This window comes from Stenella coeruleoalba, assembly GCF_951394435.1.
Source record: "Stenella coeruleoalba genome assembly, contig: scaffold_34, whole genome shotgun sequence".
Taxonomy (NCBI): Eukaryota; Metazoa; Chordata; class Mammalia; order Artiodactyla; family Delphinidae; genus Stenella; species Stenella coeruleoalba.
Genome location: NW_027646159.1, coordinates 2,087,601 through 2,115,222, shown reverse-complemented (window position 1 = coordinate 2,115,222; position 27,622 = coordinate 2,087,601). Strand labels below are relative to the sequence as shown.

Sequence of the window (27,622 nt, the reverse complement as noted above, 5' to 3'; positions counted from 1 at the left end):
GGCATAAACGCAGCAGTGATAGGATTGGAGAGGTTCGGTGAGCAAATGAAGACCCTTTGAAGTCATATTGCATGGTACCCATTACACGGGTCTTAACTCTCCAGGTTTAAGGTATTCTTCCTTCAGCTAAAACATGCATGTGGAACCCAAGTATGATCAACCATGTGAACGGGAGACGTGTTCAAATATGTCTCAGTTTTCCTCCCCTGGTACTCGGGTGCAACATTCCAGACACTTTACTAACACTCTCCCCACTTGGAGAGTCAGCGCCTTTAACCTCCTGTTTGGCCCAGTTTGCAATTTCTGCGGAAGATGAACAGGAATAGCGAGAACCAATGAGAGACTAGCTGGAGGTGTCTGGACGGGCAAATTTAACTCTCATTTCCCACCAGGAAGAGGAAATAACCAAAGGCTCAGCGTGCCGTGCCGGAACCAGATTAGGGCCTGAAGCCATCCTGCGGTGTTGCGGCCAGGTCACAAGAAAACAAGTTGAAGAAAGGAGCTCAGGGGCACTGTAATTCACAAACCTGCAGAGTTATAAATGACAGCTATCGTCCAAAAATAGACTGAAGTAAGGCTGCCAAGAGGACTTGAAAGCGGGGCAGAATTGCAGGAAACCGATTTCAGGAGGTAGACTGGAATTGCATTGAAAGCATAGGAAAAGAGGCAGAACGTCCACAATGATGCACTTGGCCAAAAAGGGCGTATGCGTTTTTTCCTGAATATATTCAGGAAAAAACGCATACGCCCTTTTTGGCCAACCAAGCAAGCTTGCAAAGGAAATCTGCACTACAATGAAGTCTCACTTCCCCCCGGTCAAAAGGGACATCTGAAAAAAGTGTAAAATCCAGAAAGGCAGGACAGGCCATGGAGAACTGGGAGCCTTGTTATGCTGATGGGCGGGATGTAAATTGCCAACAGACACTCGGGAGAAGTGTATGGTGTTTCCTGAAACATCTAAAAAACAAAGCAACAGAACCTAGGGCACTTCCACTTATGGTCCTATAGCTTAGGGAAATTAAAATCAAAAAGACGCAGCCACCCCAAAGTTTGGAACGGCTCTGTTTACAAGAAGCTCGTTTACAGTACAAGTTCAACATCGCAGAAAGTGAAAAATGGATAAAGAAGTTGTGGTATTTACTTACAAAGCAATATCACTCAGCAATGAAATCTGTGTCATCAGGCCCTTAGCAGCACAATGAGTGGATTCAGGTATGATGATTCTAACTGAAATAAGTCACACAGAAAAAGAAACATCATAAGATATCAGTAATACACGGAATGTAAACTTGGCTACACAGGAACTGAATTACAGAACAGAACAGGGTCTCAAATTTAGAAAACAAACTTATGCTTGCTTAAGGGTAAAGGTGAGTTGGGGTGCTGCATAAAACCAGAGATTGAAATGAGCACAGATAAAGTTCCTTAAGCCAAATATGGAATAGACAAGAGCTACTCCTTGCTCAACGAAATGGACTCAACACCGCATATTAAACTCCTAAGAATGTACCTGACTAGTAAGTATCTTAAAACCTATGGATTGCTATGTTTCCGAAAGAGAATCAAGCATGTGTACAGGGGCATAAACGCAGCAGTGATAGGATTGGAGAGGTTCGGTGAGCAAATGAAGACCCTTTGAAGTCATATTGCATGGTACCCATTACACGGGTCTTAACTCTCCAGGTTTAAGGTATTCTTCCTTCAGCTAAAACATGCATGTGGAACCCAAGTATGATCAACCATGTGAATGGGAGACGTGTTCAAATATGTCTCAGTTTTCCTCCCCTGGTACTCGGGTGCAACATTCCAGACGCTTTACTAACACTCTCCCCACTTGGAGAGTCAGAGCCTGTAACCTCCTGTTCGGCCCAGTTTGCAATTTCTGCAGAAGATGAACAGGAATAGCGAGAACCAATGAGAGACTAGCTGGAGGTGTCTGGACGGGCAAATTTAACTCTCATTTCCCACCAGGAAGAGGAAATAACCAAAGGCTCAGCGTGCCGTGCTGGAACCAGATTAGGGCCTGAAGCCATCCTGCGGTGTTGCGGCCAGGTCACAAGAAAGCAAGTTGAAGAAAGGAGCTCAGGGGCACTGTAATTCACAAACCTGCAGAGTTATAAATGACAGCTATCGTCCAAAAATAGACTGAAGTAAGGCTGCCAAGAGGACTTGAAAGCGGGGCAGAATTGCAGGAAACCGATTTCAGGAGGTAGACTGGAATTGCATTGAAAGCATAGGAAAAGAGGCAGAACGTCCACAATGATGCACTTGGCCAAAAAGGGCGTATGAGTTTTTTCCTGAATATATTCAGGAAAAAACGCATACGCCCTTTTTGGCCAACCAAGCAAGCTTGCAAAGGAAATCTGCACTACAATGAAGTCTCACTTCCCCCCGGTCAAAAGGGCCATCTGAAAAAAGTGTAAAATCCAGAAAGGAAGGACAGGCCATGGAGAACTGGGAGCCTTGTTATGCTGATGGGCGGGATGTAAATTGCCAATAGCCACTCCGGAGAAGTGTATGGTGTTTCCTGAAACATCTAAAAAACAAAGCAACAGAACCTAGGGCACTTCCACTTATGGTCCTATAGCTTAGGGAAATTAAAATCAAATAGACACAGCCACCCCGAAGTTTGGGACGCCTCTGTTTACAAGAACCTCGTTTACAGTACAAGTTCAACATCGCAGAAAGTGAAAAATGGATAAAGAAGTTGTGGTACTTACGTACAATGCAGTATCACTCAGCAATGAAATCTATGTCATCAGACCCTTAGCATCACTATGAGTGGATTCAGGTATGATGATTCAAACTGAAATAAGTCACACAGAAAAAGAAACATCATAAGATATCAGTAATACACGGAATGTAAACTTGGCTACACAGGAACTGAATTACAGAACAGAACAGGGTCTCAAATTTAGAAAACCAACTTATGCTTGCTTAAGGGTAAAGGTGAGTTGGGGTGCTGCATAAAACCAGAGATTGAAATGAGCACAGATAAAGTTCCTTAAGCCAAATATGGAATAGACAAGAGCTACTCCTTGCTCAACGAAATGGACTCAACACCGCATATTAAACGCCTAAGAATGTACCTGACTAGTAAGTATCTTAAAACCTATGGATTGCTATGTCTCCGAAAGAGAATCAAGCATGTGTACAGGGGCATAAACGCAGCAGTGATAGGATTGGAGAGGTTCGGTGAGCAAATGAAGACCCTTTGAAGTCATATTGCATGGTACCCATTCCACGGGTCTCAACTCTCCAGGTTTAAGGTATTCTTCCTTCAGCTAAAACATGCATGTGGAACCCAAGTATGATCAACCATATGATCGGGAGACGTGTTCAAATATGTCTCACTTGTCGTACCCTGGTACTCGGGTGCAACATTCCAGACGCTTCACTAACACTCTCCCGACTTGGAGAGTCAGTCCCTTTTACCTCCTGTTTGGCCCAGTTTGCAATTTCTGCGGAAGATGAACAGGAATAGCGAGAACCAATGAGAGGCTAGCTGGAGGTGTCTGGACGGGCAAATTTAACTCTCATTTCCCACCAGGAAGAGGAATTAACCAAAGGCTCAGTGTGCCGTGCCGGAACCAGATTAGGGCCTGAAGCCATCCTGCGGTGTTGCGGCCAGGTCACAAGAAAGCGAGTTGAAGAAAGGAGCTCAGGGGCACTGTAATTCACAAACCTGCAGAGTTATAAATGACAGCTATCGTCCAAAAATAGACTGAAGTAAGGCTGCCAAGAGGACTTGAAAGCGGGGCAGAATTGCAGGAAACCGATTTCAGGAGGTAGACTGGAATTGCATTGAAAGCATAGGAAAAGAGGCAGAACGTCCACAATGATGCACTTGGCCAAAAAGGGCGTATGCGTTTTTTCCTGAATATATTCAGGAAAAAACGCATACGCCCTTTTTGGCCAACCAAGCAAGCTTGCAAAGGAAATCTGCACTACAATGAAGTCTCACTTCCCCCCGGTCAAAAGGGCCATCTGAAAAAAGTGTAAAATCCAGAAAGGCAGGACAGGCCATGGAGAACTGGGAGCCTTGTTATGCTGATGGGCGGGATGTAAATTGCCAACAGACACTCGGGAGAAGTGTATGGTGTTTCCTGAAACATCTAAAAAACAAAGCAACAGAGCCTAGGGCACTGCCACTTATGGTCCTATAGCTTAGGGAAATTAAAATCAAAAAGACACAGCCACCCCAAAGTTTGGGACGCCTCTGTTTACAAGAAGCTCGTTTACAGTACAAGTTCAACATCGCAGAAAGTGAAAAATGGATAAAGAAGTTGTGGTATTTACTTACAAAGCAATATCACTCAGCAATGAAATCTGTGTCATCAGGCCCTTAGCAGCACAATGAGTGGATTCAGGTATGATGATTCTAACTGAAATAAGTCACACAGAAAAAGAAACATCATAAGATATCAGTAATACACGGAATGTAAACTTGGCTACACAGGAACTGAATTACAGAACAGAACAGGGTCTCAAATTTAGAAAACCAACTTATGCTTGCTTAAGGGGAAAGGTGAGTTGGGGTGCTGCATAAAACCAGAGATTGAAATGAGCACAGATAAAGTTCCTTAAGTCAAATATGGAATAGACAAGAGCTACTCCTTGCTCAACGAAATGGACTCAACACCGCATATTAAACGCCTAAGAATATACCTGACTAGTAAGTATCTTAAAACCTATGGATTGCTATGTCTCCGAAAGAGAATCAAGCATGTGTACAGGGGCATAAACGCAGCAGTGATAGGATTGGAGAGGTTCGGTGAGCAAATGAAGACCCTTTGACGTCATATTGCATGGTACCCATTACACGGGTCTCAACTCTCCAGGTTTAAGGTATTCTTCCTTCAGCTAAAACATGCATGTGGAACCCAAGTATGATCAACCATGTGATCGGGAGACGTGTTCAAATATGTCTCAGTTTTCCTCCCCTGGTACTCGGGTGCAACGTTCCAGACGCTTTACTAACACTCTCCCCACTTGGAGAGTCAGCGCCTTTAACCTCCTGTTTGGCCCAGTTTGTAATTTCTGCGGCAGATGAACAGGAATAGCGAGAACCAATGAGAGACTAGCTGGAGGTGTCTGGACGGGCAAATTTAACTCTCATTTCCCACCAGGAAGAGGAAATAACCAAAGGCTCAGTGTGCCGTGCCGGAACCAGATTAGGGCCTGAAGCCATGCTGCGGTGTTGTGGCCAGCTCACAAGAAAGCGAGTTGAAGAAAGGAGCTCAGGGGCACTGTAATTCACAAACCTGCAGAGTTATAAATGACAGCTATCGTCCAAAAATAGACTGAAGTAAGGCTGCCAAGAGGACTTGAAAGCGGGGCAGAATTGCAGGAAACCGATTTCAGGAGGTAGACTGGAATTGCACTGAAAGCGTAGGAAAAGAGGCAGAACGTCCACAATGATGCACTTGGCCAAAAAGGGCGTATGCGTTTTTTCCTGAATATATTCAGGAAAAAACGCATACGCCCTTTTTGGCCAACCAAGCAAGCTTGCAAAGGAAATCTGCAATACAATGAAGTCTCACTTCCCCCCGGTCAAAAGGGCCATCTGAGAAAAGTGTAAAATCCAGAAAGGCAGGACAGGCCATGGAGAACTGGGAGCCTTGTTATGCTGATGGGCGGGATGTAAATTGCCAACAGACACTTGGGAGAAGTTTATGGTGTTTCCTGAAACATCTAAAAAACAAAGCAACAGAGCCTAGGGCACTTCCACTTATGGTCCTATAGCTTAGGGAAATTAATATCAAAAAGACACAGCAACCCCAAAATTTGGGACGGCTCTTTTTACAGGAATCTCTTCTATGGCACAAGTTAAATATCCCAGAGAGCAAATAATGGATAAAGATGTTGCAGTACTTATGTACAACAGAATACCACTCAGCAATGAAATCTATGTCACCAGGCCCGTTCCAGCATAATGAGTGGATTGAGGCACGATGATTCTAAGTGAAATAAGTCACACAGAAAAAGAAACATCATAAGGTATCACTAATACACGGAATGTGAACTTGGCTACACATGAAGTGAATTACAAAACAGAACAGGGTCTCAAGTTTAGAAAACCAACTTATGCCTGCTTAAGGGGGAAGGTGAGTTGGGGTGCTGCATAAAAGCAGAGTTTGAAATTAGCACAGATACCGTTCCATAAGCCAAATATGTAATAGACGAGAGCTACCCCTTGCTCAACGAAATGGATTCAACAATGAGGTATCACCTCACACCTGGTAGAATAGGCATCATTGAAAATCTACAAACAAAAAATGCTGGAAAGGGTGTGGAGAAAAGGAACCCTCTCCCACTATTGTTGGGAATATAAATTGATACAGTCATTATGGAGAACAATATGGAATTTCTTAAGAAACTAACAATAGAATTACCATATGATACAGCAATCCCAGTACTGGACATATACCCAGACAAAACCATAAATCAAAAAGAGTCATTCACCGCAATGTTCATTGCATCACTATTTACAATATCGAGGTAATGGAAGCAACCTAAATGCCCACAGACAGACGAATGCATAAAGCAGTGGTACATATATAAAACGGAATATTATTAAGCCATGAAAAGGAATGAAATTGGGTCATTTGTAGAGACGTCGATGGATCTAGAGACTGTCATACAGAGTGAAGTAAGTCAGAAAGAGAAAAACAAATCTTGTATATTCATGCATATATGTGGAACCTAGAAAAACTGTACAGATTAACCATTTTGCAAGGCATAAATAGAGCAACAGATGTAGACAACAAACGTATGGACAACAAGGGGGGAAAGCTGTTGGGGGGTGGTGGTGGGAGGAGTTGAGAGACTGGGATTGGCATGTATACATTTATATGTATAAAATAGATAACCAATAAGAACCTGCTGTATAAAAATATAAAATAAAATTCAAAATTAAAAAGAAATAAAATTTAAAAAATAAAACAGAAAAAACAATTATTCCCTGCACATACATGTATTTATATGAATAAATTATTTCCATGCTTATATCTGTAAATACAAAAAAGAGGAATAAAATCTACCTTGAACCAAAAACGAAAAAGAGAAAAAAAACACAGAACCCACCAGTTACACAGAGGAAAACCGTATCAGGGCACTTGCTCCAGTTGTAAACAATTCTGAAGTTGGTCAGTGGTGGGGAATCGTCTCCCATTCAGCCAGCAGCCCCCACGCAACAAGCGTCCTCATTGCAAAGCTGGGGCACCGTGCCGAGGCATCTGTGAGTAAACGTGAGCTGAGCCCCAGGCCAGTTGCTGCTGAACTATTCCCACCCGTCCCAGGTAAAACACCTGAATATATACAAGGACTTGAAAGCCTAGAGGAAGGGCCATAGAGCCACACGAGTGACAGCATGCCGGCCGACTTGGTGCCTGCAGGCCAGCCAGGATGGTCCTGGCCCTGGGTGCTCTTCTGGAAGATTTCCATTTCCCTGCCTGAGATACCCGTCCTGTCCCTGCCCCCACTGCTTTTTTCCTTCCTCACCTCTGCCCAGGGAGAAATTCCAGCAGCAGGTATGGGTGACACATCCTCTTCTTTAGCAGGTGGCAGCCTGGCAACTGCTGCAGAAAGTCCAGCAGAGCCCCACTCACACTGGGCCACCCACAAAGCCGTGGCCTCTCACTCCCTCCCACCAGCCCAGCCCCGAGACTGCTGACAGGGCAGAGAAAATGGCGTCAGGCACGGCTGCAGGGGCTCTTGCTGCCTGGAGTGGTATTTATATTGATCTCAACCCAGGCACACCTGGGGAGGGCTGGCCGGCACGGTAAGGCTGCCCAGGTCAGCCAATCATCACCCCTCAGGGGCTCACAGTTGCAGAAAATGGAACTTGCTGAACCGGCCAGGTCCAAGGAACAGGTGTGGGCTCCTGAGAGTCAGGATAGACAAGGGGCTGCAGCTTTGGCTTGTTTTCTAATCATTTTATCTGGCCCATGAGTGGGAGACAACTTCAAGAAAACCCTCTCCTAATGAGAGGAACCCAGGAGTCAGGCAGAGGAGGGGTGGGTGGTGGTTGGAGACAGAGGCCTGGTGCCCCGGGTGCAGTGGAAGTCTCTGGAAGACCAGGTGGAGGGAGGCCTCACGGAGTGATGCCCAGGGTCACAGACCTGTCGCAGCTGCTGTTTGTTAGTTCAAGTCCTGCTCTGAGGTGCTCTGTGTCAGCTCTGAGCGACAGGTGAGCTGGGGGTGCTCTGCAATGAGGGCTATGTGCACGGTTCCTGTGTGCCCAGCCCTGCCACGGTACCTGCAAGGGTAGCTCTGTATCCTGGGAGGGGCCTGACCACGAGAGCCCCGTGGGCTGGGGTGGGGGTGGGGTACCTGCCCAGGTGAGCTCCATATTCTGGGATTGGTCTGACCACGAGAGCCCCATGGGCTGCTGGGGACCTGGTAAAGGATGTCAGGACAGTCAGTGAAGCCACCGAGGATATACCTCCAGTTGCTCCTAATTCCTACACCCTGCTGGTCATTCTACCAACCACCAGGACATGGTATTCTGTATTAGTCTTCAATGATGCCTTCTTTTGTATTCCATTAGTCCCAGAGTCACAAGAAATTTTGGCTTGTGAGTGGCAGGACTCAACATACAACTAAAACAATACTTCCGGGCCGTCTGGCCCCAAGGGTGCAAAAATTCCCACACCATCTTTGGGGAAAGCTTAGCTAAAGACCTAAAAGTTCTACCTCTGGAAAAGGAAACCCTCCTTCAATATGCAGACGACATTCTGATCACCAGCCCTACTAAGGAGGCCTCTGAACTACCAAGCCAATAAAGGATAGAAGTTGTCCAAGAAAAAGCTCAAATATCACAGACTGCGGTGACCTGCCTGGGCTTCATTCTCACAGAAGGTCAGAGAAGCCCATCCCAGGAAAGGGAGGAAACCATTTTCAGCCTTACCCCTTTCTAAAACTAGAAGACAGCTTAGGGGTTCCTGGGGAGGCCAGGGTTTGCTGCTTCTGGATCCCTAACTACAGTCTACTAGCTGGGCCTCTATATGAAACACTGAAAGGAAAAGATGATGATCCTTTTGAATAGAATCCAGAAGTGGCCTTTCAAGAATGGAAAGAGCAGTCAATTCAGACCCTTGCCCTGGAACTCCCTAATTTAGCTAAACCCTTTGACCTTTACATTCCCGGTGAAAGGTGAATCGCCATTGGAGAATTAGTGCAAAAACTGGGACCACTTGAAATGGAACAATGCAAGAATGCCATCCAGGTAGGATAAACTACGGTCACTAAGGGGCTTGGCCCACTGCCACATCTGGCCAAGATACTGGCGGTATCTAAAAACCTGGAAATCAGCAGCCCAAAAGGCCACCTCCCTCCTAAGGGAAAAGGACCCCACGTGGTGATCCTAACCACCAACCATGCCCTGAAGTTGCAGGGTTCGCTCCGTGGGCACACTGACCTCGAGTGAGGAGGCCCTCCAACTCCAACATCCAGAGAGATAACCGGGGGCAACAGGGCACCATGACGACTCGTGTGAACATCACTTGACCTGGAGTTTCTCTCATAAAACAACAAGAGTGTGTCCCAAAAGAGTAGACTACTGCTTGCAGGACTTACTGCACCCAGAGGGGAGCTAATAATCTTGGCGGGGGAACAGTATACCACACTGTCACCATAGAAAAGCCTACAGACACCGTGATGATGGTGGCCAATAAGACCGGCTGGACTCCTGTTTACTTCAAAAGGCTGTTGACTCAGTAGCCATCATGGTCCTTGATCACCACTGACCCTGGACTGTCTGGGAGTTGAGCGGGCAGGGCTCTGACACCTGGTGCTGTTTGTACGTTAATTCAGGGGCCTAACTGAAGAAAGCGCAGACTACTGGTCAGAGCATCTAGGCTGGCAGAGACGGTCAGCCTAAGGTGGCCGAACAAATGTGGGGCGGGGTGAAACCGGCCCCCACAGCGTCTCTGCACATCTCTTTCCTGGACCCTTAAAGGTCATTAGAATCTATAACACTTCCAATGCTGGTGCTCAGGTGGACGAGCAGGGAGGCAGGGGTCCTGGGGACAATCAACGTCACCGGGAGGCTGCTGGGGAGAAGCTCTGACCCTCGCCCCAGGGTATGAGGGCTCCCAACTCAGCACTCAGCAGTTACAGAAGAAGGGTCTGCACCCTCAGCACTCCAAGAATGAGGAACGGGACAAAAGGCAGAGGAGGGGTTTGTCCCCAGCAAAGCCCATTAAAAATCCCTGGGAGATAAAAATAGAATCTGGGCAATAAAGTCAAGTCTAACCTTTTTTATCCTTTGTGCTTTGTCTAATTTCACGTGCTCCTAGGGTCCCGCATGCAGAGGTTCCACACCCGGCACTTCAGACCAGATTTCCTAGTGCAGAATGGCTGGGTCGACACCTCAGCTCCTGGGGCCCAGTGCAGACTCCACGATATAGAGCCTGAGCTACAGCCAACCCGGCCCTCGAGAGCTCCGCCGCCTCCCTCCCTCCCACTGACTCTGACAGGATCTCTACACAGCAGCCCAGCCCACAGCCCACGGGGTAGTGCATGCTCTCACCTCTCCATTCTCTGATCAAAATATAAAGGTTCCTTTGCTTGTGAACCAAACTCAGTCTCGATCTGTTGGCCCCAATGACACTGGGCAGGGGGACACTTGTTGGGGTCCACTCTGGAGGATCAGTAACAGAAATTGAGACTATTGTAACCTCAATGAACAGATGTGTGAGCCAAACTGTAGTTAACATAGAACAGTGTATAAGGCTCGGGTAAAATAAGATGTTTTTAACACTTCCATTTGATATTTCCATCACTTTTTATAAGCAAGTTCAGTGAAAAGGTTTGTCTTATTTGTCAGGTCAATATTAGAGAAACGAAGTGATTTCTTTCCAAGGATGTACATCTAATAATCTTGGTTAAACCTTCAATCTTGTTTTAAATGCTTTTCCATTGAAAATGATACCTCTCTTTCAGCTCCCCCATTTCTGAGAAGTATAAAATCTTATAATTTATTATTACCAAAGGGGAAAGGTGGGAGGAGGGATAAATTAACAGTTTGGAATGAACACATACACACTGCTATGTATAAAATAGATCATCAACAAGGAACTACTGTATAGCACAGGGAACTACACTCAACATTTTGCAATAACCTATAAGGGGAAATAATCTGAAAAAGAATAGATATTTTTATTGACATCATCTATCAATGACAGTTAAAGTGTAGCCTAAGGGAAGCTGGTGGTGAGTGCTTCTGACCCTGAAGACTTCAATCATCTAAAGTTTGGACTCTGCCTACTTCCCAAGGCCCTTAATGAACATATGTGTAGCTGTAGCTTAAAAAATTCCCCAGTTTGGGTTTCGGGGAGACACTGATTTTGAAAAAGCCCTGGTGTTCTCCTTACATGAATGGGACTCTTCCTACTGCTAAAACATGTCTGTCACACCCAGAGGATGGTATACCGTCTGATCTGGAAGAGTTTGGAAAAGGCATCTCATCTCCTCATCTCCTGGTGCTCGGGTTCACCCCTCCAGCGTCTTTACTAACAGTCTCCCCACTTGGAGATGTCAGCACTGTCAACATCCTGTTGCGTACAGTTTGGAATTTGTCCAGAGGATGAAGCGGAAGGATGAGGAACAATGAGAGACAAGTCCTAGGTGTTCAGACAGGCACATGTCCCTCTAATTTCCAATCAGGAAGACGAATTGACCAAAGGCTAGGGTTGCCCATGGAAACAGTATAGGGCTTGAGGAAATCCCGCTGCTTTGTGGCCAGTTCCCATAAACACGAGTTGAACAATGGAACTCAGGGGCAGTAAAATTCACAAAACTGCAGAGTTGAAAATATCCATCACTGAAAAATGTCTTGAGGAAAGTCAGAGAAAAGGACTTGTAAGCAAGGGAGAATGGCAGGAAAGGGATTTGAGGAGGTAGAAAGGACTCGCCATTAAGCACAAGAAAAGGAGCTGAACATTGCCAACATTGCAGTTGGCCAAAAAGGGTGTATGCGTTCTTTTCTGTATATATTCAAGAAAAGGGCATACACTTTTTTAGCCAACCAAACAGGTGGGCACTGGAAGTCAATACTACAAAAGATATCACTTCGCATCAGTCAGAAGAGCCATCCTCATAAAGCGTAAACAACAGAAATGCAGGACAGGGCAACGAGAAGAGGGAGCCCTGTGAGACTTATAGTGGAAATGTATATTGCCAACGGCCATTCTGGAGAAGTGTATTGTGTTTACTAAAGCATCTAAAAAATGAGCTACAGAGCATAGGGCACTTGCACTCATGGACGTATATCTTGGGAAAAACAAAAATCGAGAGGACACAGGCACCCCAATGTTTACCCCCTCTCTGTTTAAAAGATCCTCGACTAGGATATAACTTAAATGTCTCTGGAGGGAAAAAATGGATAGAGATGTGGTACTTAGGTAGAGTGGAATATTATTCAGCCTGGAAATCAATGAAATATGGCCAGTTGTAACAACTCCGGAGGAGTTACGTATGATCATTCTAAGTGACAGAATTCAAAAAGAAAAAGACACATATCATAAGATATCACTTAAAGGTGGAATCCAAAATGGCTACACATGAAATAAATTACAAAAAAAAACATAGTCAAATATGTAGAAAACACGCATAAGGCTGCTAAACGGGAAAGGTGGGGAGGGGTGAGGCATCATCCAGGAGGTTGAAATTAGCAAAGATACCATTCCAAATACCAAACTGATAATCAACAAGGCCTACACGGTAGCTAAAAGAACTGCACTCAGCACACTCAAGTCACCGGAAAAGAATATATATGACTGGTAAGAATCTGAAAAAGAATTTATTGATGTCTCTCTGTACGTGAATCAAGTGGATGTACAGCAGCAAGAAACAGAGCTTTGAAAATCAGCTGTAACCAATATAGTAATAAATTGAAAAAAATAAACGACAGAGAGACAGAGAAAACCTCTTACAACTTTTCCTCAGGGACGGTGATGCAACATGGATTGAACACATCTAGACCCACAGCAGGATGAGACATAAGGCTGGAAACTGTTTGCGCTAAGAGAAATGTGAGGTTGGGTGAGGAAATGCACACCCTTTAAAGTAATACTACCTGGTACCCATTCAATGGGTCCCAAATCTGCAGGTTCAAGGGATCTTCCTACAGCTAAAACATGCATGGAAAACCCAGAGGACTGTACACCATGTGATCGGGAGATGTGTCTAAAATGCACCTCATTTATCCTCTCCTGGTGCTCCTGTTCACCATTCCAGCCACGCTACTTAGGATCTCCCCACTTGGAGAAACAGCACATTTAAACTCCTGTTTCACACATTTTGCAAATTGTGAGGAGGATGAACGGGAAGAGGGGGAACCAATGAGAGAAGAGTTGTAGGGGTTTGGACGGGCACATATCACTCTAATTTCCCATTAAGAATAAGAATTAAAGAAAGGCTCAGCCTGCCTCGCCGGAGCCAAAATAGGGCCTGAAGCAATCCTGTGGGTTTGAGGCCAGCTCACAAAAGAGCAACTTAAAAAATGGAGCTCAGGGTCACTGCAATTCACAAACCTGCAGAGTTATAAATGAAAACTAACGTCCAAAAATATGTTGAGGTAAGGCAAAGAAGAGGATCTGAATGCAAGACAGAATTGCAAGAAACAGATTTCAAGAGATAGATTGGACTCGTCTTTAACGCACATGAAAAGCGGCAGAATTTCGACAATGATGCAGTTGGCCCAAAAGGGCGTATGCATTTTTTCCTGATTATATCCAGGAAAAAACGCATACGCACTTTATGGGCAACGAAGTAAGCAAGCAATGCAAATGTGCACAACAAAGAAGTCTCACTTCCCACCGGTCAAAAGGGCCATCCTAAAAAATTGTAAAAACCAGAAATGCAGGACAGGCCATGGAGAACAGGGAGCCTTTATACGCTGATGGGCAGTGTGTGAACTGCCGAGAGCCACTCTGGAGAAGTGTATGGTGGTTCCTAAATCATCTAAAAAACAGAGCTACAGAGCATAGGACACTTCCAATCATGGGAGTATATCTAGGGAAGTCTAAAAATCAACAAGACACAAGCACACCACAGTTTAGGGCTACTCTGTTTACAAGAACCTCAACTTCAGTACACCTTAAATATCCCAGGAAAGAGAACAATGGATAAAGAAGATGTGGTACTTATGTACAATGGAATATCTCTTCACCATGAAATCAATGTAATAAGGCTAGTAGAAGGATAAAGAGTGGATTTAGGTCCGATAATACTACTTGAAATAAGTCAAACAGAAAAAGAAACATATCATAAGATATCACTTATAGAGGGAGGGTAAATATGGCTGCACAAGAAATGAATTACAGAACAGAACAGTGTCTCACATTTAGAAAACACACTTATGTCAGCTTAAGGGGAAAGGAGAGGTGGGGTGATGCATAAAACCAGAGTTTGAAATTAGCACAGATACCGTTCAATAAACCAAATAGGTATTAGACAAGATCTACACCTTGCTCAATGAACAGGCCTCAACACACCCTATACACCGCAGAGAAATATATCTGAGGAATAAGAATCTTAAAACCCATGTATTGATATATCTCCATAAGGGAATCAAGTGTGTGCAGAGCGGCACAAACACAGCAGTGAAAAGGAGCTAAACCCCATTATAGAAATAAATTTTAAAAACAAAACGCTGAAACAATGAAAGAGAGAAAAATTCTTACAAAATTCGCTCAGGGGCTGTGATGCAACCTGGATTGACCACATATAAACCCACAGCTGGATAAGACATAAGGCGGGACACTTGGGGCTGACAGGATTGGTGAGCTTTGGTGAGCAACTGCCGAAAGTTTAATGCAATACTTCATGCTACTCAGTCCAAGGGTCCCAACACTCCAGGTTGAAGGGAATCTTCCTACAGCTAAACCATGCTTGGGAAACCCAGCGACTGGTATACCATATGATCGGGAAAGGTTTCTAAAACACACCTCATTTTTCCTCTCCTGGGGCTCCGGATCGACATTCCAGCCGCTTTACTAACAACATCCCCACATGGAGTCAATGCCTTTAAGTTCTGGTATCGCACAGTCTGCAGTTAGTGCAGAGGATGAATGGGAATAGGGGGAACCAGTGAGAAACTAGCTGTAGAGGTTTCAATGGGAACATGTCACTCTAATATCACATCAGTAAGAAGAATTAACCAAAGGCACAGCAAGGTGCCCCAGAAGAAAAATAGGGCTTCAAGGAATCCTGTGGTTATGGGGCAAGACCACAAAAATAAGAGCTAAAAAATGGAGCTAAGGGCCACTGCAATTCAAAAACCTGCAGAGTTATAAAGGCCAACTATTTTTAAAAAATATATTGAGGTAAGGCTATGAAGAGGCATTGAAAGCAAGGCAGAATTGCAGGAAACCGATTTCAGGAGGTAGACTGGAATTGCATTGAAAGCATATGAAGATAGTCAGAAACTCGACAATGATGCACTTGACCAAAAAGGGCGTATGCGTTTTTTCCTGAATATATTCAGGAAAAAACGCATACGCACTTTTTGGCCAACCAAGCAAGCTTGCAAAGGAAATCTGCACTACAATGAAGTCTCACTTCCACCTGGTCAAAAGGGCCATCTGAAAAAAGTGTAAAATCCATAAAGGTACGACAGGCCATGGAGAACTGGGAGCCTTCTTATGCTGATGGGCGGGATGTAAATTGCCAACAGCCACTCTGGAGAAGTGTATGGTGTTTCCTGAAACATCTAAAAAACAAAGCAACAGAGCCTAGGGCACTTCCACTTATGGTCCTATAGCTTAGGGAAATTAAAATCAAAAAGACACAGCCACCCCAAAGTTTGGGATGGCTCTGTTTACAAGAACCTCATTTACGGTACAAGTTCAATATCACAGAAAGTGAAAAATGGATAAAGAACTTGTGGTACTTACGAACAATGCAATATCACTCAGCAATGAAATCTTTGTAATCAGGCCCGTAGCAGCATAATGAGTGGATTCAGGTATGATGATTCGAACTGAAATAAGTCACACAGAAAAGAAACATCATAAGGTATCACTAATACACAGAATGTGAACTTGGCTACACATGAACTGAATTACAAAACAGAACAGTGTCTCAAGTTTAGAAAACCAACTTATGCTTGCTTAAGGGGGAAGGTGAGTTGGGGTGCTGCATAAAACCAGAGATTGAAATGAGCACAGATAAAGTTCCTTAAGCCAAATATGGAATAGACAAGAGCTACTCCTTGCTCAACGAAATGGACTCAACACCCCATATTAAACGCCTAAGAATGTACCTGACTAGTAAGTATCTTAAAACCTATGGATTGCTATGTCTCCAAAAGAGAATCAAGCGTGTGTCCAGGGGCATAAACGCAGCAGTGATAGGATTGGAGAGGTTCGGTGAGCAAATGAAGACCCTTTGAAGTCATATTGCATGGTACCCATTACACGGGTCTCAACTCTCCAGGTTTAAGGTATTCTTCCTTCAGCTAAAACATGCATGTGGAACCCAGAGTATGATCAACCATGTGAACGGGAGACATGTTCAAATATGTCTCAGTTTTCCTCCCCTGGTACTCGGGTGCAACATTCCAGATGCTTTACTAACACTCTCCCCACTTGGAGAGTCAGCACCTTTAACCTCCTGTTTGGCCCAGTTTGCAATTTCTGCGGAAGATGAACAGGAATAGCGAGAACCAATGAGAGACTAGCTGGAGGTGTCTGCACGGGCAAATTTAACTCTCATTTCCCACCAGAAAGAGGAAATAACCAAAGGCTCAGCATGCCGTGCCGGAACCAGATTAGGGCCTGAAGCCATCATGCGGTGTTGCGGCCAGGTCACAAGAAAGCGAGTTGAAGAAAGGAGCTCAGGAGCACTGTAATTCACAAACCTGCAGAGTTATAAATGACAGCTATCGTCCAAAAATAGACTGAAGTAAGGCTGCCAAGAGGACTTGAAAGCGGGGCAGAATTGCAGGAAACCGATTTCAGGAGGTAGACTGGAATTGCATTGAAAGCATAGGAAAAGAGGCAGAACGTCCACAATGATGCACTTGGCCAAAAAGGGCGTATGCGTTTTTTCCTGAATATATTCAGGAAAAAACGCATACGCCCTTTTTGGCCTACCAAGCAAGCTTGCAAAGGAAATCTGCACTACAATGAAGTCTCACTTCCCCCCGGTCAAAAGGGCCATCTGAAAAAAGTGTAAAATCCAGAAAGGCAGGACAGGCCATGGAGAACTGGGAGCCTTGTTATACTGATGGGCGGGATGTAAATTGCCAACAACCACTCGGGAGAAGTGTATGGTGTTTCCTGAAACATCTAAAAAACAAAGCAACAGAGCCTAGGGCACTTCCACTTATGGTCCTATAGCTTAGGGAAATTAAAATCAAAAAGACACAGCCACCCCAAAGTTTGGGACGCCTCTGTTTACAAGAACCTCGTTTACCATACAAGTTCAACATCGCAGAAAGTGAAAAATGGATAAAGAAGTTGTGGTATTTACTTACAAAGCAATATCACTCAGCAATGAAATCTGTGTCATCAGGCCCTTAGCAGCACAATGAGTGGATTCAGGTATGATGATTCTAACTGAAATAAGTCACACAGAAAAAGAAACATCATAAGATATCAGTAATACACGGAATGTAAACTTGGCTACACAGGAACTGAATTACAGAACAGAACAGGGTCTCAAATTTAGAAAACCAACTTATGCTTGCTTAAGGGGAAAGGTGAGTTGGGGTGCTGCATAAAACCAGAGATTGAAATGAGCACAGATAAAGTTCCTTAAGCCAAATATGGAATAGACAAGAGCTACTCATTGCTCAACGAAATGGACTCAACACCGGATATTAAACGCCTAAGAATATACCTGACTTGTAAGTATCTTAAAACCTATGGATTGCTTTGTCTCCGAAAGAGAATCAAGCATGTGTACAGGGGCATAAACACAGCAGTGATAGGATTGGAGAGGTTCGGTGAGCAAATGAAGACCCTTTGAAGTCATATTGCATGGTACCCATTCCACGGGTTTCAACTACCCAGGTTTAAGGTATTCTTCCTTCAGCTAAAACATGCATGTGGAACCTAGAGTATGATCAACCATGTGATCGGGGGCCGTGTTCAAATATGTCTCAGTTTTCGTACCCTGGTACTCGCGTGCAACATTCCAGACGCTTTACTAACACTCTCCCGACTTGGAGAGTCAGTCCCTTTAACCTCTTGTTTGGCCCAGTTTGCAATTTCTGCGGAAGATGAACAGGAATAGCGAGAACCAATGAGAGACTAGCTGGAGGTGTCTGGACGGGCAAATTTAACTCTCATTTCCCACCAGGAAGAGGAATTAACCAAAGGCTCAGCGTGCCGTGCCGGAACCAGATTAGGGCCTGAAGCCATCCTGCGGTGTTGCGGCCAGGTCACAAGAAAGCGAGTTGAAGAAAGGAGCTCAGGGGCACTGTAATTCACAAACCTGCAGAGTTATAAATGACAGCTATCGTCCAAAAATATACTGAAGTAAGGCTGCCAAGAGGACTTGAAAGCGGGGCAGAATTGCAGGAAACCGATTTCAGGAGGTAGACTGGAATTGCATTGAAAGCATAGGAAAAGAGGCAGAACGTCCACAATGATGCACTTGGCCAAAAAGGGCGTATGTGTTTTTTCCTGAATATATTCAGGAAAAAACGCATACGCCCTTTTTGGCCAACCAAGCAAGCTTGCAAAGGAAATCTGCACTACAATGAAGTCTCACTACCCCCCGGTCAAAAGGGCCATCTGAAAAAAGTGTAAAATCCAGAAAGGCAACAGGCCATGGAGAACTGGGAGCCTTGTTACGCTGATGGGCGGGATGTAAACTGTCAACAGACACTCGGGAGAAGTGTATGGTGTTTCCTGAAACATCTAAAAAACAAAGCAACAGAACCTACGGCACTTCCACTTATGGTCCTATAGCTTAGGGAAATTAAAATCAAAAAGACACAGCCACCCTAAAGTTTGGAACGGCTCTGTTTACAAGAACCTCGTTTACAGTACAAGTTCAACATCGCAGAAAGTGAAAAATGGATAAAGAAGTTGTGGTATTTACTTACAAAGCAATATCACTCAGCAATGAAATCTATCTCATCAGGCCCTTAGCATCACAATGAGTGGATTCAGGTATGATGATTCTAACTGAAATAAGTCACACAGAAAAAGAAACATCATAAGATATCAGTAATACACGGAATGTAAACTTGGCTACACAGGAACTGAATTACAGAACAGAACAGGGTCTCAAATTTAGAAAACCAACTTATGCTTGCTTAAGGGGAAAGGTGAGTTGGGGTGCTGCATAAAACCAGAGATTGAAATGAGCACAGATAAAGTTCCTTAAGTCAAATATGGAATAGACAAGAGCTACTCCTTGCTCAACGAAATGGACTCAACACCGCATATTAAGAGCCTAAGAATGTACCTGACTAGTAAGTATCGTAAAACCTATGGATTGTTATGTCTCCAAAAGAGAATCAAGCATGTGTACAGGGGCATAAACGCAGCAGTGATAGGATTGGAGAGGTTCGGTGAGCAAATGAAGACCCTTTGAAGTCATATTGCATGGTACCCATAACACGGGTCTCAACTCTCCAGGTTTAAGGTATTCTTCCTTCAGCTAAAACATGCATGTTGAACCCAAGTATGATCAACCATGTGAACGGGAGACGTGTTCAAATATGTCTCAGTTTTCCTCCCCTGGTACTCGGGTGCAACATTCCAGACGCTTTACTAACACTCTCCCCACTTGGAGAGTCAGCGCCTTTAACCTCCTGTTTGGCCCAGTTTGCAATTTCTGCGGAAGATGAACAGGAAAAGCGAGAACCAATGAGAGACTAGCTGGAGGTGTCTGGACGGGCAAATTTAACTCTCATTTCCCACCAGGAAGAGGAAATAACCAAAGGCTCAGTGTGCCGTGCCGGAACCAGATTAGGGCCTGAAGCCATCCTGCGGTGTTGCGGCCAGCTCAAAAGAAAGCGAGTTGAAGAAAGGAGCTCAGGGGCACTGTAATTCACAAACCTGCAGAGTTATAAATAACAGCTATCGTCCAAAAATAGACTGAAGTAAGGCTGCCAAGAGGACTTGAAAGCGGGGCAGAATTGCAGGAAACCGATTTCAGGAGGTAGACTGGAATTGCATTGAAAGCATAGGAAAAGAGGCAGAACGTCCACAATGATGCACTTGGCCAAAAAGGGCGTATGCGTTTTTTCCTGAATATATTCAGGAAAAAACGCATACGCCCTTTTTGGCCAACCAAGCAAGCTTGCAAAGGAAATCTGCACTACAATGAAGTCTCACTTCCCCCCGGTCAAAAGGGCCATCTGAAAAAAGTGTAAAATCCAGAAAGGCAGGACAGGCCATGGAGAACTGGGAGCCTTGTTATGCTGAAGGGTGGGATGTAAATTGCCAACAACCACTCGGGAGAAGTGTATGGTGTTTCCTGAAACATCCAAAAAACAAAGCAACAGAGCCTAGGGCACTTCCACTTACGGTCCTATAGCTTAGGGAATTTACAATCAAAAAGACACAGCCACCCCAAAGTTTGGAACGGCTCTGTTTACAAGAACCTCGTTTACAGTACAAGTTCAACATCGCAGAAAGTGAAAAATGGATAAAAAATTTGTGGTATTTACTTACAAAGCAATATCACTCAGCAATGAAATCTGTGTCATCAGGCCCTTAGCAGCACAATGAGTGGATTCAGGTATGATGATTCTAACTGAAATAAGTCACACAGAAAAAGAAACATCATAAGATATCAGTAATACATGGAATGTAAACTTGGCTACACAGGAACTGAATTACAGAACAGAACAGGGTCTCAAATTTAGAAAACCAACTTATGCTTGCTTAAGGGGAAAGGTGAGTTGGGGTGCTGCATAAAACCAGAGATTGAAATGAGCACAGATAAAGTTCCTTAAGCCAAATATGGAATAAACAAGAGCTACTCCTTGCTCAACGAAATGGACTCAACACCGCATATTAAACGCCTAGGAATGTACCTGAGTAGTAAGTATCTTAAAACCTATGGATTGCTATGTCTCCGAAAGAGAATCAAGCATGTGTACAGGGGCATAAACGCAGCAGTGATAGGATTGGAGAGGTTCGGTGAGCAAATGAAGACCCTTTGAAGTCATATTGCGTGGTACCCATTCCATGGGTTTCAAATACACATGTTTAAGGTATTCTTCTTTCAGCTAAAACATGCATGTGGAACCTAGAGTATGATCAACCATGTGATCGGGAGATGTGTTCAAATATGTCTCAGTTTTCGTACCCTGGTACTCAGGTGCAACATTCCAGACGCTTTACTAACACTCTCCCGACTTGGAGAGTCAGTCCCTTTAACCTCCTGTTTGGCCCAGTTTGCAATTTCTGCGGAAGATGAACAGGAATAGCGAGAACCAATGAGAGACTAGCTGGAGGTATCTGGACGGGCAAATTTAATTCTCATTTCCCACCAGGAAGAGGAATTAACCAAAGGCTCAGCGTGCCGTGCCGGAACCAGATTAGGGCCTGAAGCCATCCTGCGGTGTTGCGGCCAGGTCACAAGAAAGCGAGTTGAAGAAAGGAGCTCAGGGGCACTGTAATTCACAAACCTGCAGAGTTATAAATGACAGCTATCGTCCAAAAATAGACTGAAGTAAGGCTGCCAAGAGGACTTGAAAGCGGGGCAGAATTGCAGGAAACCGATTTCAGGAGGTAGACTGGAATTGCATTGAAAGCATAGGAAAAGAGGCAGAACGTCCACAATGATGCACTTGGCCAAAAAGGGCGTATGCGTTTTTTCCTGAATATATTCAGGAAAAAACGCATACGCCCTTTTTGGCCAACCAAGCAAGCTTGCAAAGGAAATCTGCACTACAATGAAGTCTCACTTCCCCCCGGTCAAAAGGGCCATCTGAAAAAAGTGTAAAATCCAGAAAGGCAGGACAGGCCATGGAGAACTGGGAGCCTTGTTATGCTGATGGGCGGGATGTAAATTGCCAACAACCACTCGGGAGAAGTGTATGGTGTTTCCTGAAACATCTAAAAAACAAAGCAACAGAACCTAGGGCACTTCCACTTATGGTCCTATAGCTTAGGGAAATTAAAATCAAAAAGACACAGCCACCCCAAAGTTTGGAAAGGCTCTGTTTACAAGAACCTCGTTTACAGTACAAGTTCAACATCGCAGAAAGTGAAAAATGGATAAAGAAGTTGTGGTATTTACTTACAAAGCAATATCACTCAGCAATGAAATCTGTGTCATCAGGCCCTTAGCAGCACAATGAGTGGATTCAGGTATGATGATTCTAACTGAAATAAGTCACACAGAAAAAGAAACATCATAAGATATCAGTAATACACGGAATGTAAACTTGGCTACACAGGAACTGAATTACAGAACAGAACAGGGTCTCAAATTTAGAAAACCAACTTATGCTTGCTTAAGGGGAAAGGTGAGTTGGGGTGCTGCATAAAACCAGAGATTGAAATGAGCACAGATAAAGTTCCTTAAGCCAAATATGGAATAGACAAGAGCTACTCCTTGCTCAATGAAATGGACTCAACACCGCATATTAAACACCTAAGAATGTACCTGACTAGTAAGTATCTTAAAACCTATGGATGGCTATGTCTGCGAAAGAGAATCAAGCATGTGTACAGGGGCATAAACGCAGCAGTGATAGGATTGGAGAGGTTCGGTGAGCAAATGAAGACCCTTTGAAGTCATATTGCATGGTACCCATTCCACGGGTTTCAACTACCCAGGTTTTAGGTATTCTTCCTTCAGTTAAAACATGCATGTGGAACCCAGAGTATGATCAACCATGTGATCGGGAGACGTGTTCAAATATGTCTCAGTTTTCGTACCCTGGTACTCGGGTGCAACATTCCAGACGCTTTACTAACACTCTCCCGACTTGGAGAGTCAGTCCCTTTAACCTCCTGTTTGGCCCAGTTTGCAATTTCTGCAGAAGATGAACAGGAATAGCGAGAACCAATTAGAGGCTAGCTGGAGGTGTCTGGACGGGCAAATTTAACTCTCATTTCCCACCAGGAAGAGGAATTAACCAAAGGCTCAGCGTGCCATGCCGGAACCAGATTACGGCCTGAAGCCATCCTGCGGTGTTGCGGCCAGCTCAAAAGAAAGCGAGTTGAAGAAAGGAGCTCAGGGGCACTGTAATTCACAAACCTGCAGAGTTATAAATGACAGCTATCGTCCAAAAATAGACTGAAGTAAGGCTGCCAAGAGGACTTGAAAGCGGGGCAGAATTGCAGGAAACCGATTTCAGGAGGTAGACTGGAATTGCATTGAAAGCATAGGAAAAGAGGCAGAACGTCCACAATGATGCACTTGGCCAAAAAGGGCGTATGCGTTTTTTCCTGAATATATTCAGGAAAAAACGCATACGCCCTTTTTGGCCAACCAAGCAAGCTTGCAAAGGAAATCTGCACTACAATGAAGTCTCACTTCCCCCCAGTCAAAAGGGCCATCTGAAAAAAGTGTAAAATCCAGAAAGGCAGGACAGGCCATGGAGAACTGGGAGCCTTGTTATGCTGATGGGCGGGATGTAAATTGCCAACAACCACTCGGGAGAAGTGTATGGTGTTTCCTGAAACATCTAAAAAACAAAGCAACAGAGCCTAGGGCACTGCCACTTATGGTCCTAAAGCTTAGGGAAATTAAAATCAAAAAGACACAGCCACCCCAAAGTTTGGGACGCCTCTGTTTACAAGAACCTCGTTTACAGTACAAGTTCAACATCGCAGAAAGTGAAAAATGGATAAAGAAGTTGTGGTATTTACTTACAAAGCAATATCACTCAGCAATGAAATCTGTGTCATCAGGCCCTTAGCAGCACAATGAGTGGATTCAGGTATGATGATTCTAACTGAAATAAGTCACACAGAAAAAGAAACATCATAAGATATCAGTAATACACGGAATGTAAACTTGGCTACACAGGAACTGAATTACAGAACAGAACAGGGTCTCAAATTTAGAAAACCAACTTATGCTTGCTTAAGGGGAAAGGTGAGTTGGGGTGCTGCATAAAACCAGAGATTGAAATGAGCACAGATAAAGTTCCTTAAGCCAAATATGGAATAGACAAGAGCTACTCCTTGCTCAACGAAATGGACTCAACACCGCATATTAAACACCTAAGAATGTACCTGACTAGTAAGTATCTTAAAACCTATGGATGGCTATGTCTCCGAAAGAGAATCAAGCATGTGTACAGGGGCATAAACGCAGCAGTGATAGGATTGGAGAGGTTCGGTGAGCAAATGAAGACCCTTTGAAGTCATATTGCATGGTACCCATTCCACGGGTTTCAACTACCCAAGTTTTAGGTATTCTTCCTTCAGCTAAAACATGCATGTGGAACCCAGAGTATGATCAACCATGTGATCGGGAGACGTGTTCAAATATGTCTCAGTTTTCGTACCCTGGTACTCGGGTGCAACATTCCAGACGCTTTACTAACACTCTCCCGACTTGGAGAGTCAGTCCCTTTAACCTCCTGTTTGGCCCAGTTTGCAATTTCTGCGGAAGATGAACAGGAATAGGGAGAACCAATGAGAGGCTAGCTGGAGGTGTCTGGACGGGCAAATTTAACTCTCATTTCCCACCAGGAAGAGGAATTAACCAAAGGCTCAGCGTGCCGTGCCGGAACCAGATTAGGGCCTGAAGCCATCCTGCGGTGTTGCGGCCAGCTCACAAGAAAGCGAGTAGAAGAAAGGAGCTCAGGGGCACTGTAATTCACAAACCTGCAGAGTTATAAATGACAGCTATCGTCCAAAAATAGACTGAAGTAAGGCTGCCAAGAGGACTTGAAAGCGGGGCAGAATTGCAGGAAACCGATTTCAGGAGGTAGACTGGAATTGCATTGAAAGCATAGGAAAAGAGGCAGAACGTCCACAATGATGCACTTGGCCAAAAAGGGCGTATGCGTTTTTTCCTGAATATATTCAGGAAAAAACGCATACGCCCTTTTTGGCCAACCAAGCAAGCTTGCAAAGGAAATCTGCACTACAATGAAGTCTCACTTCCCCCCAGTCAAAAGGGCCATCTGAAAAAAGTGTAAAATCCAGAAAGGCAGGACAGGCCATGGAGAACTGGGAGCCTTGTTATGCTGATGGGCGGGATGTAAATTGCCAACAACCACTCGGGAGAAGTGTATGGTGTTTCCTGAAACATCTAAAAAACAAAGCAACAGAGCCTAGGGCACTGCCACTTATGGTCCTATAGCTTAGGGAAATTAAAATCAAAAAGACACAGCCACCCCAAAGTTTGGGACGCCTCTGTTTACAAGAACCTCGTTTACAGTACAAGTTCAACATCGCAGAAAGTGAAAAATGGATAAAGAAGTTGTGGTATTTACTTACAAAGCAATATCACTCAGCAATGAAATCTGTGTCATCAGGCCCTTAGCAGCACAATGAGTGGATTCAGGTATGATGATTCTAACTGAAATAAGTCACACAGAAAAAGAAACATCATAAGATATCAGTAATACACGGAATGTAAACTTGGCTACACAGGAACTGAATTACAGAACAGAACAGGGTCTCAAATTTAGAAAACCAACTTATGCTTGCTTAAGGGGAAAGGTGAGTTGGGGTGCTGCATAAAACCAGAGATTGAAATGAGCACAGATAAAGTTCCTTAAGCCAAATATGGAATAGACAAGAGCTACTCCTTGCTCAACGAAATGGACTCAACACCGCATATTAAACGCCTAAGAATGTACCTGACTAGTAAGTATCTTAAAACCTATGGATTGCTATGTCTCCGAAAGAGAATCAAGCATGTGTACAGGGGCATAAATGCAGCAGTGATAGGATTGGAGAGGTTCGTGAGCAAATGAAGACCCTTTGAAGTCATATTGCATGGTACCCATTCCACGGGTTTCAACTACCCAGGTTTAAGGTATTCTTCCTTCAGCTAAAACATGCATGTGGAACCCGGAGTATGATCAACCATGTGAACGGGAGACGTGTTCAAATATGTCTCAGTTTTCCTCCCCTGGTACTCGGGTGCAACATTCCAGACGCTTTACTAACACTCTCCCGACTTGGAGAGTCAGTCTCTTTAACCTCCTGTTTGGCCCAGTTTGCAATTTCTGCGGAAGATGAACAGGAATAGCGAGAACCAATGAGAGGCTAGCTGGAGGTGTCTGGACGGGCAAATTTATCTCTCATTTCCCACCAGGAAGAGGAATTAACCAAAGGCTCAGCGTGCCGTGCCGGAAACAGATTAGGGCCTGAAGACATCCTGCGGTGTTGCGGCCGCTCAAAAGAAAGCGAGTTGAAGAAAGGAGCTCAGGGGCACTGTAATTCACAAACCTGCAGAGTTATAAATGACAGCTATCGTCCAAAAATAGACTGAAGTAAGGCTGCCAAGAGGACTTGAAAGCGGGGCAGAATTGCAGGAAACCGATTTCAGGAGGTAGACTGGAATTGCATTGAAAGCATAGGAAAAGAGGCAGAACGTCCACAATGATGCACTTGGCCAAAAAGGGCGTATGCGTTTTTTCCTGAATATATTCAGGAAAAAACGCATACGCCCTTTTTGGCCAACCAAGCAAGCTTGCAAAGGAAATCTGCACTACAATGAAGTCTCACTTCCCCCCGGTCAAAAGGGCCATCTGAAAAAAGTGTAAAATCCAGAAAGGCAGGACAGGCCATGGAGAACTGGGAGCCTTGTTATGCTGATGGGCGGGATGTAAATTGCCAACAACCACTCGGGAGAAGTGTATGGTGTTTCCTGAAACATCTAAAAAACAAAGCAACAGAGCCTAGGGCACTTCCACTTATGGTCCTATAGCTTAGGGAAATTAAAATCAAAAAGACACAGCCACCCCAAAGTTTGGAACGGCTCTGTTTACAAGAACCTCGTTTACAGTACAAGTTCAACATCGCAGAAAGTGAAAAATGGATAAAGAAGTTGTGGTATTTACTTACAAAGCAATATCACTCAGCAATGAAATCTGTGTCATCAGGCCCTTAGCAGCACAATGAGTGGATTCAGGTATGATGATTCTAACTGAAATAAGTCACACAGAAAAAGAAACATCATAAGATATCAGTAATACACGGAATGTAAACTTGGCTACACAGGAACTGAATTACAGAACAGAACAGGGTCTCAAATTTAGAAAACCAACTTATGCTTGCTTAAGGGGAAAGGTGAGTTGGGGTGCTGCATAAAACCAGAGATTGAAATGAGCACAGATAAAGTTCCTTAAGCCAAATATGGAATAAACAAGAGCTACTCCTTGCTCAACGAAATGGACTCAACACCGCATATTAAACGCCTAGGAATGTACCTGAGTAGTAAGTATCTTAAAACCTATGGATTGCTATGTCTCCGAAAGAGAATCAAGCATGTGTACAGGGGCATAAACGCAGCAGTGATAGGATTGGAGAGGTTCGGTGAGCAAATGAAGACCCTTTGAAGTCATATTGCGTGGTACCCATTCCATGGGTTTCAAATACACATGTTTAAGGTATTCTTCCTTCAGCTAAAACATGCATGTGGAACCTAGAGTATGATCAACCATGTGATCGGGAGATGTGTTCAAATATGTCTCAGTTTTCGTACCCTGGTACTCAGGTGCAACATT

The 27,622-nt window shown here is 44.3% G+C and overlaps 1 long non-coding RNA gene across 1 annotated transcript in view; it reads right to left on the bottom strand.

The window, feature by feature from the left end:
• Nucleotides 1-2,747: 2,747 nt before the first annotated feature.
• The window catches only part of LOC307181296, a 1,479,290-nt gene continuing 1,454,415 nt past the window's right edge, over nucleotides 2,748-27,622 (bottom strand). Inside the window, exon 5 of the long non-coding RNA XR_013826370.1 lies at nucleotides 2,748-2,806. This is a non-coding gene — a long non-coding RNA (uncharacterized lncRNA). The remainder of the gene's footprint in view (nucleotides 2,807-27,622) is intronic.